Here is a 19,680-nt window from a genome sequence, read left to right on the forward strand (position 1 = left end):
ACAACTCGAACTGATAGATTTGAGCAGAGCCTCCACTTTTATCAACACCGTCTACAAATGGCACTTTGCTGGACTCGCCGGTAATCCCACAGGATAAAACAGATTGGAAACTGAGCATCCTGATCCTGACAGCAGCTTGTGTGTATATAAGAACAAAATTAAAGGAAAAGGATTGAATACTCCTGATAAATGGAGAGTCAAAACCTTTGAAGCTCAGTATTCTAAAACCATAACTCACAGCAAGAACCTCGTTATTCTAAGGTCTTGACATTAAGTGTGGGTCAGTGTTATTTATTTATACATATAAAAAAACTGCTCAAAAAAAATTAAAGGAACACTTTGAAAAGACATGAGATCTCAACGGGGAAAAAAATCTGCTGGCTATCTCTACTGCTATGGACTGATATGATGATGTGTTAGGAACAAAAGGATGGAAATGAAAATGATCAACCTACAGAGGGAGGGCTGAACTGAAAGACACCCCAAAAATCAAAGAGAAAAAATGATGCGGCAGGCAGGAGAGTCCATTTTGCCAAAATTTCATTGCAACAACTCCAAATTGTACCAAGTAGTTTGAATGGCCCCCACATGCTTGTATGCATTCCTGACAATGTTGGGGCATGCACCTAATGAGACGATGGATGTTGTCCTGGGGGATTTCCTCCCAGATCTGGACCAGGGCATCACTTAGCTCCTGGACAGTCTGAGGTGCAATCTGGTGGCATCGGATGGACCGAAACAGAATGTCTATTGGTTTGAGGTCAGATGAGTGAGCGTAGGGGGTGTGTGTTGGGGTTTGAGTCAATGGGATCATTTCCTTCATCATCTCGCCACATGAGGCCGGGCATTGTCGCGCACCAGGAGGAACCAGTATAGGGTTTGACAATGAGTCAAAGGATTTCATCCCGATACCTAATGGCAGTCCTGCAGTGCCCACCATTGTCTAGACCCGGGGTACTCAATAGGCGGACTCCGGTCCGCATCCGGACCCAAATACGGTTAAATCTGGACCGACGCCAAAACAAACATGCAAATGTAATCATAATCCAAATGAGTTCTCAATGAAGTGCGCAATTGTGATTCCGCGCGATATATCTTTGAGGTTTCTACTCAGTTTGGTTGCTTCATCTATGTCCAATCACAGCAGTTGTAACAGTATCGTTCCCACTCCCCCCCCCCCCCCCCCCCCCACCCCCCCCATACTCGCTCGCTCGCTCATTCACGGCAGCCAGATTTATGTACCGGTCACGTGCTCTGGGTCAGGCCGGTGAACAGGCAGTCTCATCACTCGCAGGCAGTGCCAATTTAGATAACTGATTTTTTTTTTTGCTGACTGAAAGTGAAGATGGCTGGCTCAAGACAGTACATTGATAAGAAAAGAAAAGTTGATTTTGAAAACCGCGAATTTAAGAGTGAGTGGACAGAAAAATATGCGTTCGTGCTCCCCGTGGGAAGCAGAAAACCAATGTGTTTAATCTGCAACGAGACGGTAGCAATAATCAAAAGTGGTAATGTGAAACGCCATTATGAAACCAAGCATGCACATTTCGAACAAAATTACCCTCAGAACCCAGAGGTAAGGACCATAAAAATAAACCAGCTGAAATCATCATATGAAGCTACAAGCAGTGTAATAGTTAGATCAGCCACACAACAGGAGCGGGCAACAGAAGCCTCACTTAGAGTAGCATGGGTCCTGGGAAAAAACAAGAAACCCTTCTCTGATGCTGAAGTAGTCAAAGAGTGTATGAGTGAAGTGGTGACTGCTCTGTTTGAAGGGACTCAAAAGGATGAAATAATCCAGAAAATAAACCAAATACCCTGTTCTGATTCCACTGCTGCAAGACGAGCTGAAATACTCGCTGATGATTTGCTTGAACAACTTAGTTCTGCTATAAAAAAAGCCAAATTCATTTCATTGGCTGTGGATGAATCAACTCATGGTCTTTGTCAGATTTTTTGATGAAGAAAAGGGAGAATTTCATGAAGATGTTTTGGGTCTCACAAACCTCCATGGACACACAAGGGGGGATGATATCTATGAAGCAGTGACACAGATGCTTAGAGACAGAGCGATAGACCTGAAGCATGTTGTTTCCATTGCTACTGATGGCGCACCATGTATGATTGGGAAAGAGAGGGGATTAGTGTCACGCTTGAGAACTCACCACCCTGACCTCATGGCATACCACTGCATAATTCACCAGATGGTTTTGTGTGCCAGCCTTGGAGAAAGGTACTCAGAAGTCATGACAACAGTCATGAAACTGGTCAATTATCTGAGAGCATCCTCTGCTTTGCAACATCGTTTATTGCGCTCATTTCTAATAGAGGTGAATGCAACATTTGATGATTTGCTCCTTCACAACAATGTCCGGTGGCTTAGTAAAGGCAAGGTACTGGAGCGTTTTTGGGCACTGCGGAAAGAGCTGGAGACATTTCTGTTGGATCAGAAGAGTGCAAAAGCCAAACCGTTTGTGGATTTCATGAAGAATGACGAGAAAATGGAAATTGTTTCTTTTCTAACGGACATTACTTCCCATCTTAATGACCTTAATATGAAGCTCCAAGGCAAAAACAGCACAGTGTGTGACCTCATGTTAGCTGTCCGTGCTTTCCAGAGGAAGCTGGAGGTGTTCAAATGTGACTTACAGCAGGACCTGCTTCACTTCCCAAGACTTTTGGATCAGACTGCAGGAAAACATCACCATCACAATTATGCTGAATTCCTGGACAAGCTGATTAAAAATTTCCAAACTCGCTTTGAAGATTTCCCTTTGGGAAAACAAGTCTTGCTGTGCATCGAAAATCCATTTCTTGTCAAAAATATTGCAGAATTCTCAAATGAAGCCACAAAAGTCTTCCAATGGGCCAGTGCTGCTTCTCTGCAAACAGAGTTAATTGAGCTACAAGAAAACCTAGCACTGCAGGAATCTCACTGTGACCTTGTCACCTTCTGGACAAAGATGGTTACTGCGGCAGGTGTTCCTCTCCTGCAGAAGATGGCCCTTCAAATTCTTACAATGTTTCCTTCAACGTACTGCTGTGAATCTGCCTTTTCCACTATGAACATGGTGAAAAACACATACCGCGACACCCTCACCAATGAACATTTACATCAGTGCCTCCGCCTTGCCCTCACACCTTTTATGCCCAAGTTCAAACAACTGGCGGCACAAAGAAGGTGTCACCTTTCACACTAAAAGGCCTACCATGTCATTTTTTTGTGTATAGTTCTAAAGTTTGGGGATTGCCTTTTTTTGGAGTTCTCTATTTGGAATTTGACCGTCACTTTTCCGGACCTCAGACTGAATGGAAATTTAGTAAGTGGACCTTTCAAATTTATATTTGAGTAGCCCTGGTCTAGACTGTAGAGGTCTGTGTGTCCATCCATGGATATGCCTCCCTCCCCAGACCATCACTGACCCACCACCAAACCGGTCGTGCTAAACAATGTCACAGGCAGCATTATGTTCTCCAGACCCTTTCACGTCTGTCACATTTGCTCAGGGTAAACCTGCTCTCATCTCTGAAAAGCACAGGGCGCCAGTGGTGGACCTGCCAATTCTGGTAATTTATGGCAAATGCCAATCGAGCTCCACGGTGCCTACTAGAGGACATCGGGCCCTCAGGCCACCCTTATGAAGTCTGTTTCTGATTATTTGGTCAGAGACATTCACACCAGTGGCCTGCCTGCTGAAGGTCATTTTGTAGGCTCTGCCAGTGCTCATCCTGTTCCTCCTTGCCAAAAGGAGCAGATACCGAAGGGTCCTGCTGATGGGTTAAGGACCTTCTATGAGCGGCCCTGTCCTGCTCTCCTAGAGGAACTGCCTGTCTGTCTCCTGGAATGTCCTCCATGCCCTAGAGACTGTGCTGGGAGAAACAGCAAACCTTCTGACAATGCCACATATCGATGTACCTGCCATCCTGGAGAAGTTGGACTACCTGTGCCAGCTCTGTAGGGTCCAGGTATTGCCTCATGCTACTAGTAGTGACACTGACTGTAGCCAAATGCAAAATGAGTGACAAAGAAGATGAGAAGGGAAAAATGTCAGTGGGCTCCCTCCACCTGTTAAACCATTCATTCCTGTTTTGGGGGTCGTCTCATTGTTGCCAGCTGAAACTGATGAACAAGCCCCTCTGCTACTTAACTGACCAAATCAATTGCCCACAAGTGTCATTGACTTGACACTATACTCTAAAGGGTTTCTTTAATTTTTTTTGAGCAGTATATATATATCCTATAGAAAACTACACTGATATAAACCAGTTTTTCAGTATAAACCTATGACAAACATTAAAAAAAATGCCTTACCAGAAATATCATTGCCAAAATAAATTCCCAGCTGTTCAGATTGAATTATTTAATGGTTCAGACTTGACAGACTCAGTGTAGTGTGTGATAAAATGACCAGTAAAGTGGAGTCGTTTACAGCTGTACAGGTTGTTATGTCAGGGCCATACTGGAGTATACAGACTCGGTGTGCTCTTAATATGCTGTTTGCTTGGATACTCATATAGGATTATGTCCAGATGAAATATCTGTCATCTCTATCTTGTTACCAGTCGTGATGCTGATGCCCATCAGTGCCTGCTGTACAGTTGGACTCCTAGCCTCCTCCAGTCTCAGAGACCCTAAAGACAGGCTGACGTGTTTAGCAGACCACCAGGACCTGATGGAGTCAAATGGAGGATAAATGAGATATGAACTACAAACAAACATCTGTCATGTTTTAATCTCTAAATGTAACTTTTGCATAAATATTATATATTATAAACATATATTTGCTGATCTTAAAGAGGTATTTTAATCCCAAAAGTAATAAAGATCAAATTAAGTCAAATAATTGAATACCCAGATTAACAGATGCACAGTCACAAAAACTGCAAAATGATTACTCTTTTTAAGGCATAATATTTGCTCTTCACAGATCGTTTAACATAGTAAACTTCATTATAAAAATAATAATTTAATTGTGACTATATTTCTAAATTGGCCCCAGTGTGTGCTTGGTGTGTTTGTGTGTGTCCTGCGGTGGGTTGGCATCCTGCCCAGCATTGGTTCCTGCCTTGTGCTCTGTGTTGGCTGGGATTGGCTCCAGCAGACCCCCGTGACCCTGTTGTTAGGATTCAGCGGGTTGGAAAATGGATGGATGGATAAATAGTAATGAAAGTAATAAGACACATTTTAGGGTTGTGTATTATAGAAGTAAAGATTTTACTCTGACAGTTATTACAATTTTAAACGTTGAATAATGTTTACAGCCCGTCTTTAAGGTGACTTGTTAAATGTAGTCGACTATTTCATTTGGACATTCGAGTAAACAACAACAGTCAAACATTTGTTTTAATCTGACTGACTCAATCAAGTAGAGCACACACTTAAGTCCACGTCAATCCATTAAAATTGTCGCTACTACAAACAAATTTGTATTGTTATGTTCATTTAAATTTTCTTCAGAGATTTTTTACCAACGATAAATATCTAATATCCAAACTTTTATTATCATTATTTTTTCAGAACTGCTAATCATAAGTGACGGTGGTAAAAATACACTGCAGTCTAAATAATGCACTCGACAAAGTACTACAGTGTAAGATTGTGGCACTAGTAGACTATCGTCGCAGATGTATTTTAGGAATATACGCTCCGTCTCTTACAGTCACTTTATGTTGACCATCCACTTGTAGAAATTACTCCCACCTTTCTTTTTACGTATCCATAAGGCAATTGGCTAAAGCGGGACATGAATGACAAATAACACCGATTAGCGATTTGTTAACTAAAAAGGTGATTGACCGTGAAATTAAAATTTTCGATTGGCTGATCAGTGGCTGACGTACGCAAATTTAATATATGATTGGCTGAAGTCGAAAATTATATTCTTGCCCATTTTACTCCGGTCTGCAGCAATATCTACTTGGTATCTGCTGCTTTTGGTGACGTCACGGGTCAAAATACTCCAAAAACGTCATCAAGGGTGACGAAAACCCAAGTAGATATTGCTGCAGACAGGAGTAAAATGGGCGAGAATATAATTTTCGACTTCAGCCAATCATATATTAAATTTGCGTACGTCAGGCACTGGTCAGCCAATCGAAAATTTTAATTTCGCGGTCAATCACCTTTTTAGTTAACAAAATCGCTAATCGGTGTTATTTGTCATTCATGTCCCACTTTAGCCAATTGCCTTATGGATGCGTAAAAAGAAAGGTGGGAGTAATTTCTAAAGGTGGATGGTCAACATAAAGTGACTGTAAGAGATGGAGCGTATATTCGTAAAATACATCTGCGATGATAATAATAATAAATAATAATAACAACAACATTTATTTGTATAGCACATTTTCATACAAAAAAGTAGCTCAAAGTGCTTTACATAATGAAGAACAGTAAATAAAAAAATATATATAACAACATAAGAAATTAAAATAAGACAATATTAGTTAACATTAAAAAAAAGAGGAAGGTCTGATGGCCAGGGTGGACAGAAAAAACAAAAAAAAAACTCCAGACGGCTGGACAAAAAAACAAAATCTGTAGGGGTTCCAGGCCACGAGACCACCCAGTCCCCTCTGGGCATTCTACCTAACATACAGTGCATCCGGAAAATATTCACAGCGCATTACTTTTTCCACATTTTGTTATGTTACAGACTTATTCCAAAATGGATTAAATTCATTTTTTTCCAAAGAATTCTACACACAACATCCCATAATGACAATGTGAAAAAAGTTTACATGAGGTTTTTGCAAATTTATTAAAAATAAAAAAATTGAGAAAGAACATGTACATAAGTATTCACAGCCTTTGCCATGAAGCTCGAAAATTGAGCTCAGGTGCATTCTGTTTCCCCTGATCATCCTTGAGATGTTTCTGAAGCTTAATTGGAGTCCACCTGTGGTAAATTCAGTTGATTGGACATGATTTAGAAAGGTACACACCTGTCTATATAAGGTCCCACAGTTGACAGTTCATGTCAGAGCACAAACTTTGCATGAAGTCAAAGGAATTGTCTGTAGACCTCCGAGACAGGATTGTCTCGAGGCACAAATTTGGGGAAGGTTACAGAAAAATTTCTGCTGCTTTGAAGGTCCCAATGAGCACAGTGGCCTCCATCATCCGTAAGTGGAAGAAGTTCGAAAACAATAGGACTCTTCCTAGAGCTGGCAAGCCATCTAAACTGAGCGATCTGGGGAGAAGGGCCTTAGTCAGGGAGGTGACCAAGAACCCGGTGGTCCTCTGTGGAGAGAGGAGAACCTTCCAGAAGGACAACCATTTCTGCAGCAATCCACCAATCAGGCCTGTATGGTAGAGTGGCCAGACAGAAGCCACTCCTTAGTAAAAGGCACCTAAAGGACTCTCAGACCATGAGAAAGAAAATTCTCTGGTCTGATGAGACAAAGATTGAACTCTTTGGTGTGAATGCCAGGCGTCACATTTGGGGAAAACCTGGCACCGCTCATCACCAGGTCAATACCATCCCTACAGTGAAGCACGGTGGTGGCAGCATCATGTTGTGGGGATGTTTTTCAGTGGCAGGGACTGGGAGACTAGTCAGGATAAAGGCAAAGATGACTGCAGCAATGTACAGACACATCCTGGATGAAAACCTGCTTCAGAGCGCTCTTGACCTCAGACTGGGGCGACGGTTCATCTTTCAGCAGGACAACAACCCTAAGCACACAGCCAAGATATCAAAGGAGTGGCTTTAGGACAACTCTGTGAATGTCCTTGAGTGGCCCAGCCAGAGCCCAGACTTGAATTCGATTGAACATCTCAAAGGAGAGAACTTAAAATGGCTGTGCACAGACGCTTCCCATCCAACTTGATGGAGCTTGAGAGGTGCTGCAAAGAGGAATGGGTGAAACTGGCCAAGGATAGGAGTGCCAAGCATGTGGCATCATATTCAAAAAGACTTGAGGCTGTAATTGCTGCCAAAGGTGCATCGACAAAGTATTGAGCAAAGGCTGTGAATACTTATGTACATGGGATTTCTCAGTTTCTTCATTTTTAACAAATTTGCAAAAACCTCAAATAAACTTTTTTCACGTTGTCATTATGGGGTGTTATGTGTAAAATTCTGAGGAAAAAATTAATTTAATCCATTTTGGAATAAGGCTGTAACATAACAAAATGTGGAAAAAGTGATGCGCTGTGAATGAAAAAGTCCTCTTGTGTCTAGGGTTCTCACGGAAGGACTTGATGATGATGGACATGCAGACTTCTGGCTATTAATCCATCACTGTTGGAACATCACGGTGCTTTGAGTAGATGGTGGTGGCACACCACCAAAAGTAAACCGGAAAAAGAAACAGAAGTGAGAGTAGGGGTTAGTACAGATTTTAGAGCCACCGTGAATAGTTATTATAATGAATTGGATATACAGAGTATCAGGATTAAATTACAGTGAAGTTATGAGAAGGCCATGTTAAAATAATGTGTTTTCAGCAGTTTTTTTGAAGTGCTCCACTGTATTAGCCTGGAGAATTCCTATTTGCAGGCTATTCCAGATTTTAGGTGCATAGCAGAAGAAGGCCGCCGCACCAGTTCTTTTAAGTTTTGCTATCAGAATTCTAAGGAGACGCTCATTTGAGGATCTGAAGTTACGATTTGGAATATAAGATGTCAGACATTCCGATATATAAGATGGGGCGAGATTATTTAAGGCTTTATAAACCATAAGCAGAATTTTATAGTCAATCCTGAATGACACAGGTAACCAGTGTAGTGACATCAAAACTGGAGAGATGTGCTCAGATTTTCATTTCCTTGTTAGGATTCTAGCAGCTGCATTCTGCACTAGTTGCAAATGATTTATGTCTTTTTTGGGTACTCCTGAGAGGACTACGTTACAGTAATCTACTCGACTGAAAAGAAACGCATGAACTAATTTCTCAGCATCTTTCAATGATATAAGAGGTCTAACTTTTTCTATGTTTCTTAAGTGAAAAAATGCTGTCCTAGTGATCTGTTTAATATGCGATTTAAAATTCAGATTACAGTCAACAGTTACTCCTAAGCTTTTTACTTCTATCTTGACTTTTAATCCTAATGTATCAAGTTTATTTCTAATAGCCTCATTGTATCCATTATTGCCAATCACTAAGATTTCAGTTTTCTCTTTATTTAGCTTGAGAAAGTTACTATTCATCCATTCTGAGATACAAGTTAGACATTGTGTTAGTGAATCAAGAGATGCAGGGTCATCAGGTGCTATTGATAAATACAGTTGTGTGTCATCAGCCTAGCTGTGGTAGCTCACGTTGTGCCCTGAGATAATCAGACCTAACAGAAGCATGTAGATTGAGAAGAGCAGTGGACCCAGGATAGAGCCTTGTGGAACACCATATAGGATAGCATGTGTCTTTGAGTTGTAATTACCACAACTAACAAAGAATTTTCTCCCTGCCAGGTAGGATTCAAACCAATTTAAGACACTGCCAGAGAGGCCCACCCATTGACTAAGGCGATTTCTAAGAATATTATGATCAATGGTGTCATATGCGGCACTCAGATCAAAGAGGATGAGAACAGATAAATGGCCTCTGTCTGCATTTACCCGCAAGTCATTTACTACTTTAACAAGTGCAGTTTCTGTGCTGTGATTTGTACTAAAACCTGACTGAAATTTATCAAGAATAGCATGTTTATTGAGGTGCTCATTTAACTGCATAATGACATGCCTTCTCCAGAATTTTACTTAAGAAAGGTAGTCTACTAGTGCCAGTATCTTACATTATTGTACTCTTTCGAGTCCATTATTAAGACTGCAGTGTATTTTTATCACTGTCATTTATGATTAGTGGTTTTGAAAAAATAATGATAATAAAAGTTTGGATATGAGATATTTATCGTTACTAAACAACAACTGAAGAAAATGTAAATGAACATAATACAAATTTGTGTCGGCCTAATTTTAAAGGATTGACGTGGACTTAAGTGTGGGCTCTACTTGACTGAGTCAGTCAGATTAAAACAAATGCTTGACTGTTGTTGTTTACTCAAATGTCAAAATGAAATAGTCGCCTTCAATTAAAGGGTCAACTTAAAGATGGGCTATAAACGTATTACAATTTTAAACATTGAATAAACTGTCGGAGTTAAATCTTTACTTCTATAATGCATAACCCTAAAATGTGTTTTATCACTTTCATTACTATTTATTCACGTTTTTTTATTTATTCCTAATATTCCATTGTAGCCCCTTGTGCCCACAGAAAAGCCTCTGTTCTTTGTTTGCTGATTTGTGTCAAATATTCTGCGGTCTTCATGTCTGTTCTCAACATACTGAGAAAGAGAAAAACCATTACCTGTATAATCAATTTAACAGTATAAGTATATTATTATATTGTATTAATAAGCTATGGATTAATTTCTTCTAATAAGACTTACATATCAAAGTATTAAGTGTGTACATGCAAAACTAAAACAACAAATTTGCAACATTTCTGTCAAACTGCTGACTTTTAATCTGTACTCAGGAAAACTGCTAATCTTTTAGCTTTCAACATCTAGGATTGCGAAATCACCAGCAACAGGCTTTTTCACTTCTTCTTCAGTTGTTTGAACAAAATATGTTGCAATATCTCATGCTAAAGCTGTCTCTGTAAGACGTAACCAGCTCTGTTATAAAAAGGGAACTCACCCCCCACAAGATTGGACTATTTCTGGTAACTGTCAGTGACACAAGCTGACAGGGGCTGCAGTGGTCTCTCTGCCACCAAGAATAAAGAAATTGCTTTTTACTCTACATCTGGTGTCTGCCTGCTGTTTGCCTCAAACCTTCGTCCACAATACCAGCAGCTCTAGTGAGTTTCTTGCCTGTGGATCTCGTATTCAAGTTTGTTTTTAGCTGTACAGTATTATGATTACAGAATATTACAAATCACATACTTGACACTCTCACGTTCATGTATCAGAGAATAGACAACGTTAAGAAAGCTGCAATAAAATTGTGACTTAAAAGAATCCATTGGCTATCTCTACATGTTCTTAATGTTAAATGTAAGAAACACAGTTATCATAGTGCTAAAAGTCACATTTCAATTATTATTTTTATAATGAAGTTTACTATGTTAAACGATCTGTGAAGAGCAAATATTATGCCTTAAAAAGAGTAATAATTTTCCAGTTTTTATGACTGTGCACCTGTTAATCAGGGTATTCAATTATTTGACTTTTTTGGATCTTTATTACTTTTGGGATTTTAAATACCTCTTTAAGATCATTAAATATATGTTTATTATAATACATATTATTTATGCAAAAGTTACATTTAGAGATTAAAACTTGACAGATGTTTGTTTGTAGTTCATTTCTCATTTATCCTCCATTTGACTCCATCAGGTCCTAGTGGTGTGCTGAACACATCAGCCTGTCTTTAGGGTCTCTGAGACTGCAGGAGGTCAGGAGTCCAACTGTACAGCAGGCACTGATGGGCATCAGCATCACGACTGGTAACAAGATAGAGATGGCAGATAGTTCAGCTGGGCATCATCCTATATGACTACACAAGCACACAGCATATTAATAGCACAGAGTCTGTATACTCCAGTATGGCCCTGACATAACAACGTGTACAGCTGTAAACGGCTCCACTTTACTGGTCATTTTAACACACACTGCACTGAGTCTGTCAAGTCTTAATCATTAAATAATTCAATCTGAAGAGCTGGGAATTTATTTTGGAAATGATATTTCTCGTAAGGCATTTTTTTAAATATTTGTCATAGGTTTATACTGAAAAACTGCTTTATATCAATGTAGTTTTCTATAGGAGATATATATATATATATATATATATATATATATATATATATATATACATACACTGCTCAAAGAAAATTAAAGGAACCCTTTTGAATGAGAGTACAGCATCAAGTCAATGAAACTTCAGGGCTATTGATGTGCTCAATGAAGTAGCAGAGGGGCTTGTTCATCAGTTTCAGCTGCTTTGGTGCACTAGAGGGGCAACAATGAGACGACCCCCAAAACAGGAATGAATGGTTTAACAGGTGGAGGGAGGCCACTGACATTTTTCCCTCGTCATCTGTTTTGTCACTCGTTTTGCATTTGTCTACAGTCAGCGTCACTACTGGTAGCCTGAGGCCATAAGTGGACCCTACAGAGCTGGTACAGGTAGTCCAACTTTATCCAGAATGGCACATCAATACAATGTGCCAATGTCAGAAGTTTGCTTTGTCTCCCAGCACAGTCTCAAGGGCATGGAGGAGATTCCAGGAGACAGACAAGCAGTTCCTCTAGGAGAGCTGGATAGTGCCCCTCGTAGAAGATCCTTAACCCATCAGCAGGACCCACCGGTATCTGCTCCTTTGGCCAAGGAGGAACAGGATGAGCACTGACAGAGCCTAGAAAATGACCACCTGCAGACCACTGGTGTGAATGTCTCTGACCAAACAATCAGAAACAGACTTCATAAGGGTGGCCTGAGGGCCCGACGTCCTCTAGTAGACCCTGTGCTCACTGCCCACCCGGCACCGTGGAGCTCGATTGGTGTTTGCCATAGAGTACCAGAATTGGTAGGTCCACCACTGGCGCCCTGTGCTTTTCACAGATGAGAGCAGGTTCACCCTAAGCACATAACAGACATGAAAGGGATTGGAGAATCCGTGGAGAACGTTATGCTGCCTGTGACATCATTCAGCATGACTGGTTTGGTGGTGGGTCAGTAAGGGTCTGGGAGGGCATATCCATGGAGGGACATACAGACCTCTACAGGCTAGACAACAGCACCTTGACTGACATTAGGTATCTGGATGCACGACAATGCCCAGCCTCATGTGGCGAGAGGATGAAGGAACTGATACCATTGACTGGCCCCCATGCTCACTCACCTGACCTCAATCCAACCGACATTATGTTCCAGTCCATCTGAAACCACCAGGATGCACCTCAGACTGCCCAGGAGCTCAGTGATGCCCTGGTCCAGATCTGGGAGGAGATCCCCCAGGACACCATCTGTCCTCTCATTAGGACATTGTCAGGCATGCATACAAGCACGTGGGGGCCAAACAAACTACTGAGTATGATTTGGAGTTGCTGCAATGAAATTTTGGCAAAATGGACTCGCCTGCCTGTCGCATCATTTTTTCTCCTTAATATTCGGGTTGTCTTTGAATTCAGCCCTCTCTCTGTAGATTGATCATTTTCATTTCCATCCTTTCATCCTTAACGCATCAACATATCAGTCCATATCAGTAGAGATATCCAGATGACTTTTTTTCCCATTGAGATCTCATGTGTTTTCAAAGTGTTCCTTTAATTTTATTTTGAGCAGTTTATATATATATATATATACTAGCAAAATACCCGCGCTTCGCAGCGGCGAAGTACTGCTTTAAAATGTTAAGTAATAAACTGAGGGAAAATGTACCAATAATTATTTGTTAAGGATCTCTTTTGTATCACCCCTCCGGTTGTAATATAACCAAGCTGTGCGCTGAGTTTACTCTTGAGCATGCAACGTATAGTTGGCCATCTGAAAAGCAATCTTGCCTCAAATCAATACCACCGAAATAAGTACGTACATCGGTTTCGGTTAGCGCAGGGAGGCTGCCTACCAAATTTTGTGAAGATGGGGCCATAAATAAGAAAGTTTAACATGGTGGATGTTGTCGACTGTTATGACCGTTACGTGTAGAATTTCGAAATGCAACCTGCTTAACTTTTGTAAGTAAGCTGTAAGGAATGAACCTGCCAAATTTCAGCCTTCTACCTACACGGGAAGTTGGAGAGTTAGTGATGAAAGGGTCAGTGAGGGCTTTGCCTTTTATTAGTATAGATGTACAGTATATGTGTGTGTATATATATATATATATATATATATATATATATATATATATATATATGCCTGGTAGGTAACCACCCATACAATCAGATTGTGACACAGACTACGAATGCCGTGTATATATATATATATATATATATATTATATATATATATATATATATAGATAGATAGCTTGCTGTGGCTCAATCATTGAAAAGAAAGAAAAGAGAAAGCTCACGTTTCTGATATGCTTAATTTCACAATACTTGTGGGTATACAATATTTTTTGTTGTTCCATTGTCTGTGCAGAATGTTAGACTGAATAATATTGTTAAGTTCATAGACGTCTTTGTTTTTGGCCGCAAGAATAGCTCGTTCACTCAGCCAATCGTGATTCTTGTAATTGGTTTGAATATTAGGAAATACTTTTTCAACCAATTCTTCTTTTGACGTCACTAAATTGCAGAAGTTATGAGGCAATGAAATTCGTCCTGAGGTCAGATCAACCGGCACCTTTCCATTCACGATTTACAAATTTCTCCAACCCCGTTATTGACAGTTTGCATTATTTGATCGTAATTGCCTTTTTGCTGAAGCGTTAGCTTAGGAATATTTGATTGCACATACGACAAAAGATCACCCGTGTTGTAATTTTGTTCACGACGCAATTCTACATCGAACAGCAGCATCAGATCGATTCGATGATGGCATTCCCAATTGATTGAGAACTTTATTCGCGATTTCTAAACACAAATCTTCAATCATTATCAACACTTAGTTGTACATTTCTGCTGTGAAATCCATGTTTATATTAGAATGTTACTTGCGTATTCGACGGAAAATATCTTTAGCCATGTGCTCCAATAAATTCAGAGCTTGACATGTACTTCGGAAAGTGGCATGTGTAACGCCGTTGACAATTCTCAATTGCTGCAAAGACGTTGGACTGGGCACATTTACCAACAGCATGTGAACCAAGAAGCATTCATCTTGATTGGGATGCACGGTGTACAGTCTGCCTATCGTAGTTTCTTTGAATATGGCAGGTTGTCCGTTGACTCGCTCTCCTCGCTTGCGTTGTTCAAATGATTTTCTACTCGCATTCCATGTGTAATACGTAGGCACTTCCGAATACAGCAGTGTTTTCGCAAACACGTCATTTTGACATAACGTAAAGAAAGCAGTTAACGTTGTAGTTGGTGGATTCAGGGCTATTTGTTGCACATTTCCAGCTGTAAAATAAACGCATTGTCCATTTTCTAGATGTACTGCTAAGTGAACAGCATCTGGACTTCGTTCATGTATGGGAAATGAAAGACTTCGCCATACAGCTTCATTGCTGCTTATGTATCTTCCAGCCTAATACTGTGCGATTTCATCGATATGTATGACCGCATTCCTATCACTTCTTTCTGGTTGCACGCCAAAAACTGCCATGTCGCTGCCTTTATTCACGTACTTACAAATGAATTTGATCGAAACATTGAAACAGAATCGTAAAATATTTAGTATAGCGTGTGTTGCTTTTACGTCCAACAGATGACGCTGTGTTTTCAAAAAAAGCATGTTTTTACCTGTCACAGGTGTGACATCTATATAATATGTATATAAAAACACGCGAGTATTCGAATGCAACATTGTGTCAAAATTTCAAAGCAATCGGTGAAGAACTTTCGGAGATTTAAGGTTTTGAACAAACGAACATTTACATTTTTTATATACATCACTTGGGTCAATACCTAAAGAAATACACACAGCAAATGCAATTGAGAATACACCAGAATCTGTATGATTTAATTGTTGCTGTGCGTCTTCATAAACTATGGGATGTTTGTAAGGAAACAAAGCATGAAGGAAACGAAGCTGCTCTTCGGTGAGGTTGAATTTTTTATCAGCGTTTAAACTGTCATAGACTTGAATTACAGCACCATCATAATAGGTACACACCCAGTGAGTCACTCGTTCAGTAGCTGCAGAAGGGAATATTTGAATATGTTTTGCATTTTGTGGAATGAGCATTATAGGTATGTCAGGAGTCCACATTAGCAAAACCTTTTGAGGTTGGAAATTGTATGCGCAGCTAAAATTTCGTTGAATTTGCTCATGTGATCTGTTGATAAATAATCATTATTTACCAACTCATTCATTGCAAAATCTGACAGTGGTAAGATCACTCCTTCCATAACACTAAACACAAACACTAAGTAGACACTAACACTAAAAAACGGCAACACCGCCGGGAAGAACACTAAATGAGATAAAGTAAAAGTCTACTAAACTTCTTTATTTTAACTGCTTTATTGTAGCAGGCGAGGGGACGCTGACGCACACTTGTTGTTGCCGCTCCTCCCTGTTAACAACACGATTCGCAAAATTCGCCTTAATTCTGCACTTTCTTATGCTTGTTTTATTTCGTTTATTGTACGTATAGTTCGTGGATACAGCTGACTCGAATTGCTTGGATTTGGCTTGATATTTACAGATTTTATGGACTCCACTTTACTGGGAACAGCAGAGTCTGTGGATCACGGGACGAGACCTACGAACATTTCTTTGTACCTGGCGATCTAGCACCTCGGGATGATCTGTCTCCGTGATTATATTCGCTATGCTGATCTGCTCCCATTTCATCTTACAGTACTCTACGACCGGGAACTGATCTGATGTTCATACTAACCTGGCTTATGGCTTCGGGGCGATCACGTCTGAAATTACCAAGCGTTACTGTTTATGGCTGTGTATTGGAACATCCAAATCCTGCTTCCTCCTCCTGCTGCTGTGCTTTCTGCTGCTTGCTATCGCCGCTCACCTACGCTACCACACCCGCCTGTCCTACCGGCTCCGTTGTGCTGTGCTGCTTCTACACTGCTATCAGCTAAGTATCACTCACTATTTTAGCACTTTGAGTACTGAGAAAAGCGCTATATAAATGAAATTAATTATTAATATTTATTATTAAACACTAAAGTACAAAAACGAAGTAGAAAGTAACACTAAACCGCAACACCACCGGGAACACCGGCACACCGCGTCTACTAAACACTAAGAAACACTAAAGGAAAAAATACTAATCAGTAAGTACCGCGTCTACTAAACAGTAAATCAGTAAAGGAGAAAGAACTAACCGCGTCAACTGCGGAGCTCAGCTCGGAGCGAAATGAAGTGAATGAAATGAGGTGAATGGGAGGGGAGATGATCACGTGACTCCCCCACCTGCCTTAACTCTCCATCCTTCCACAGACATAGTCTCTCAGATCCCAACTCTCCTTTCGCACACCGCGTCTACTAAACACTAAGAAACACTAAGTAGAAAAACTAAAGGAAAAAATACTATTCGGTAAGCACCGCGTCTACTAAACAGTAAATCAGTAAAGGACAGCAAGACGGCGTCAGCTGCGGAGCTCAGCTCAGAACGAAATGAAGTGAATTAAATGAGGTGAATGGGAGGGGAGATGATCACGTGACTCCAAAACCCACCTTAACTCTCCGTCCCTCCACAAACACAGCCACACGGATCCCAAATCTTCTTTATATGTATAGATTACCTTCTGCAGCTACTGAACGAGTGACTCACTGGGTGTGTACCTATTATGATGGTGCTGTTATTCATGTCTATGACAGTTTAAACGCTGATAAAAAATTCAACCTCACCGAAGAGCAGCTTCGTTTCCTTCACGCTTTGTTTCCTTACAAACATCCCATAGTTTATGAAGATGCACTGCAACAATTAAATCATACAGATTCTGGTGTATTCTCAATTGCATTTGCTGTGTGTATTTCTTTAGGTATTGACCCAAGTGATATATATAAAAAATGTAAATGTTCGTTTGTTCAAAACCTTAAATCTCTGAAAGTTCTTCACCGATTGCGTTGAAATTTTGACACAACGTTGCATTCGAAAACGCGTGTTTTTATATAGTATATATATATATATTATATAGATGTCACACCTGTGACAGGTAAAAACATGCTTTTTTGAAAACACAGCGGCATCTGTTGGACGTAAAAGCAACACATGCTATACTAAATATTTTACAATTCTATTACAATGTTTCAATCAAATACATTTGTAATTACATGAATAAAGGCAGCGACATGGCAGTTTTTGCCATGCAACCAGAAAGAAGTGATAGGAATGCGGTCATACATATCGATGAAATCGCACAGTATTAGGCTGGAAGATACATAAGCAGCAATGAAGCTGTATGGCGAATTCTTTCATTTCCCATACATGAACGAAGTCCAGATGCTGTTCACTTAGCAGTACATCTAGAAAATGGACAATGCGTTTATTTCACAGCTGCAAATGTGCAACAGATAGCCCTGAATCCACCAGCTACAACGTTAACTGCTTTCTTTACGTTATGTCAAAATGACGCGATTACGAAAACACTGCTGTATTCGGAAGTGCCTACGTATTACACATGGAATGCGAGTAGAAAATCATTTGAACAACGCAAACGAGGAGAGCGAGTCAACGGACAACCTGCCATATTCAAAGAAACTACGATAGGCAGACTGTACACCGTGCATCCCAATCAAGATGAATGCTTCTTTGTTCACATGCTGTTGGTAAATGTGCCCGGTCCAACGTCTTTCCAGCAACTGAGAATTGTTAACGACGTTACACATGCCACTTTCCGAAGTACATGTCAACCTCTGAATTTATTGGAGAACCACCGACACTGGGATGTACACATTAATGACGCATGCAACACGTCACATCCAAATCAAATTCGTGCATTGTTTGCAATCATATTGACCGCCTGCTCTCCTTCATCTCCATCACAGTTATGGGAGACATATAAATCGCACATGGCTGAAGATATTTTCCGTCGAATACGCAAGTAAAATTCTAATATAAACATGGATTTCACAGCAGAAATCTACAACTAAGCGTTGATAATGATTGAAGATTTGTGCTTAGAAATCGCGAATAAAGTTCTCAATCAATTGGGAATGCCATCACTGAATCGATCTGCTCCTGCTTCGTTCGATGTAGAATTGCGTCGTAAACAAAATTACAACACGGGTGATCTTTTGTCGTATGTGCAATCAAATATTCCTAAGCTAACGCTTCAGCAAAAAGGCATTTACGATCAAATAATGCAAACTGTCAATAACGGGGTTGGAGAAATCTGGAAATTGGGAACGGAAAAGTGCCGGTTGATCTGACCTCAGGACGAATTTCATTGCCTCATAACTTCTGCAATTTAGTGACGTCAAAAGAAGAATTGGTTGAAAAAGTATTTCCCAATATTCAAACCAATTATAAGAATCACGATTGGCTGAGTGAACGAGCTATTCTTGCGGCCAAAAACAAAGATGTCTACGAACTTAACAATATTATTCAGTCTAACATTCTGCACAGACAATGGAACAACAAAACATATTGTATACCCACAAGCATTGTGAAATTAAACATATTAGAAACGTGCGCTTTCTCTTTTCTTTCTTTTCCATTTAACCAGACTGAGCCACAGCAACGCGTGGCCGGGTACAGATTTTATATTATTTATATATTATATATATAGATATAGATAGATATATATACACATACATATCTATACTAATAAAAGGGAAAGCCCTCACTGACTTACTCATCACTAACTCTCCACCTTCCTGTGTAGGTAGAAGGCTGAAATTTGGCAGGCTCATTCCTTACAGCTTACTTACAAAAGTTAAGCAGGTTGCATTTCGAAATAACGGTCAACAATGTCCGCCATGTTAAACTTTCTTATTTATGGCCCCATCTTCACGAAATTTGGTAGGCGGCTTCCCTGCGCTAACTGAAACCGATGTATGTACTTATTTCGGTGGTATGACACCACTGTCGGCCGCCATATTGAACTTTCCAATGGTCTTTGTTACTTAATGGGCCCATCTTC

General features: G+C 40.2%; 1 protein-coding gene across 9 annotated transcripts in view; it reads right to left on the reverse strand.

Annotated features, from left to right (window-relative positions):
* LOC114668330 (zinc finger protein 883-like) overlaps positions 1-19,680 on the reverse strand; it is a 774,734-nt gene that overhangs the window by 558,460 nt on the left and 196,594 nt on the right. The window lies entirely within an intron of this gene.

This window comes from Erpetoichthys calabaricus, chromosome 1, assembly GCF_900747795.2.
Source record: "Erpetoichthys calabaricus chromosome 1, fErpCal1.3, whole genome shotgun sequence".
NCBI classification, from domain to species: Eukaryota; Metazoa; Chordata; class Cladistia; order Polypteriformes; family Polypteridae; genus Erpetoichthys; species Erpetoichthys calabaricus.